Genomic DNA, 3,178 nt, shown 5'->3' with positions numbered 1-3,178 from the left:
ATCTTATTTCTCAGAAGGGAAGGAAGCTAGAACGGACGAGCAGAAACGCCCCTCGCAACGATACCCCGGAAGTCAAAACTTTATCCCACCCACACCTCCATGTGACTGTGACGAGGGGGCGGCCTCGCAGCCAGATCAGCAACCGATGACCAGCAGAAAACACGCTGCGCCGTACCGTCCCGCCGCTGTGGCGCAGAGACACGGTAAGTGATCAAAAATAAAGTTTTTATTAAAAGATGATGATTCTTCATACTATCTCTTTTTTTCTCCTTCCAGAACAGCCGTCGGTGACGAAGACTACATACCCCCCCCCCCCCCCCCCACCGCTGTTGCGCAGAGACCCCGTAAGTGATCAGAAATAAAGTGTTTAATTTAACTTCATTAAAAGATAATGATTCGCTCATACTCTCTCTATTTATCCATCCAGAATTATGTCAGAGGAGGAGTCGACGCCTCACTCGGCTTCAACGAACAAACCGCATGAAAACGGCCTACATCCTTTTTCAAATCAGCTACGGCCTCGTGAACATCGTGGGGCATGTCCTGTCTCAGTGAGGATTAAACTGTGTGGATTAAAAGAGGGACCGTGGATTTATTTTTTCCTTCATTCATCAAGTTTATAGTAGGTTTTCTTTCTTTGTATCATGAGTCATACGACTGAAAATGGTGATTCGGTACCAGACTGAATTGATTTAAGTGGAATTTCGGATCTGAGTGAAGTAGAGCGTGAACTAGATGCAAATGATGATCTTTTAGAAAGAATTCTATCTTGTCAAAATCCTCCACCTCCTCCTACGTCCAATGAAATTCTATTAAATTCTGATAATTTGGTGCTGCCAGATTGGTTTGATTTAAGCGAACTTTCAGAAATGGATGAATTAACTTCAAATGATGAGATTCCAGATCAAATTCTAGCCTGCCAAACCACTTCAAACGAGGTCGATGAAATTCTATTAAACTCATCAGCGCCTTCTCTACAAGCTTTAGATGAAATTTTGAGGCAAATAGAACAATCATACTACCAACAGGGGGAGGGAGCATTAATCACACGTCCTCATCCAGCGAAGCTTTTAACCAGCGTGAAATTAGAGAAAGCGTCTCTTTTTCAATAAACCACGGAACCATAGACCCTGGAGATTCCCATATCAACGGTAAGGATATATTAAATAGATTCGCTGAAAGGGGAGGTCAGATGGCTTGTGCTAATGATAGGATTCAGTTTAAAATCAACACTCAGCATTCAAATCACCACATTAACTTTAATTATGATGGATCAAATATGATGCAGAAATTTCAGCAATTATTTGACCAATTAGTACAATTGAATGTAGCGCTAGTGGCTGAAAATGATTTTAATTTCAGATTGCAGGTGGTTAATAATCCATCTGGTGCTGGGAAATGAAAAATCTATAGTATTCTTGATCAGGAATTAGTGAATTTAAAAACGTATTCATCTCATTTCACCACCGGAGTCCGATCAGGCCTTGTGTTTTGCGCTCAGCTTAGCCGGGCTGTTAAACCCCCCCCCCCCACTAGAGATACGAAGTTAATGGATGTGGCAAAAAATATTCATCATCAAGCCAGGCTTTCCGTTCAAACCCCCGTTTCATTCAGTGACGTGATTCAATTAGAAAATATTGTTTAAAGAAAAAATTGTGATTTTTTTTTACAGAACCGACAATGTCATTTCTAAATTTGAATCAGATTTTAACAACGTTCGAATCCGTTGTTTCTTTTGCTTTTGAATCATCACTATTATGGCATGAAAAATATTAAAGGTTTTTTATGCGTTAAATATTTCTGCTCTTGGTGTTTTTACACCTACCTTCATTGCACACAACGCCAGAGGCGTCAATGCCTATTTAATCCTGAGAGCCATGATACAATTAAAACTTTTACCCAAAAATATTCTTATGCAAGGCTCTAAGATCCTGAGTTTTTCCTGATCCAGATTTTGGTTTAAGGTTTATAGATTTGTTAAGTTTTCTCATGATGAGGCTAGCCAACCTCCCTGAGGCATTAGGTTTTGCAGATAAAGCTAAAGGTTATTTTCCTCACCGCTTTTCATCGCTTGAACATCTGCATAGGGCCTTACAGTGGCGGCTGGTGAAAAATATTTTTGGTGGGGCTGTGCTATTTTTTTTAAATAAACTTGTGCTTTCTGAGCTTTGTGCACAACTCCACTATTTCCTGAATTAAGCACAACTCTTTTATTTCCTGTCTTACGTCATTGGACAAACTGATTAATCCAGGTGTGTCTGACTATTGGCACGCTGCCTTGCAGACCAACGTTGAAAAATACTGCATTAAATTGCACATAAAATAACATGACCATGAATGGTAAATAGGCAATGCAAGAGGCAAGTAACAAAAACATTTTGTTTAATTTCAACATTTGAGTGAACACGGAAAATTATGAGCAGGTCACTGTTACAGAAATGGTAGTAAACACTACTTAGACAAAATACCAGAAATTTACACTGTTAAATATTTCTGGAGTGTTGTGCCAAGGTCAACTTTATACAAAGATCAAGTGGATGCATTTGTGTGTGTGTGATACCTCATTTGTACAGAAATTTTGCCCTTCTGTCCTTCTGAGTGGCAAAGCTCTCGATGACCTTTTTGTTAAAGTCAGGAATGTTTGTGACAAGGTTTTTTTCCATGGAGAGCATGGCAAGAGCATTCAGCCCATCCTGTGTCATGGTGTTCCTCAGGAAAGTCTTAATCCTCTTTAAAGTAGAAAAGCACCTCTCTGATTCGGCTGTGGTCATGGGTGTGGTGACAAGAATCTTCAAAAGAGTGACAGTCTCTGTCAGTGTTGCTAACTGTTTTTGACTGAAAGTTGCTGAAGTGCCCCCCAAAAGTCACTAGATGTCGCCAGATGACGTCACGTGTTAATTTACATATTGATGACGTCATCACGCCACATTAGCGTTTTATATATATATATATATATATATAGGACTAAAAGGGAGGAAAATAAAAACTATGTTATATGTTAAAGTTATTAATTAGTATGATTAAAATGGCCCAAATTGCTTTGATATGTACAATAAATTCCAAAACTACCAATAGCATTAAGACAGATATGGTGTGGTGATCCAAACAGTTCTGTTGTAGGATATAACTCAGACCTCCTGCTCTCCTCATTCTCACAGACATTTTCCTAAAAAACTGT

General features: G+C 39.3%; 1 long non-coding RNA gene across 1 annotated transcript in view; it reads left to right on the top strand.

Moving 5' to 3' along the window:
• LOC129164812 (uncharacterized) overlaps positions 1–311 on the top strand; it is a 1,666-nt gene extending 1,355 nt beyond the window's left edge. Inside the window, exons 2-3 of the long non-coding RNA XR_008564319.2 lie at positions 15–203; positions 277–311. This is a non-coding gene — a long non-coding RNA (uncharacterized lncRNA). The remainder of the gene's footprint in view (positions 1–14; positions 204–276) is intronic.
• Positions 312–3,178: the final 2,867 nt, after the last annotated feature.

This window comes from Nothobranchius furzeri, chromosome 15 (genome assembly GCF_043380555.1).
Source record: "Nothobranchius furzeri strain GRZ-AD chromosome 15, NfurGRZ-RIMD1, whole genome shotgun sequence".
Classification (NCBI taxonomy): domain Eukaryota; kingdom Metazoa; phylum Chordata; class Actinopteri; order Cyprinodontiformes; family Nothobranchiidae; genus Nothobranchius; species Nothobranchius furzeri.
The sequence above is the reverse complement of the archived record's forward strand: the minus strand, read 5'-3'. Positions and strand labels throughout refer to the sequence as shown.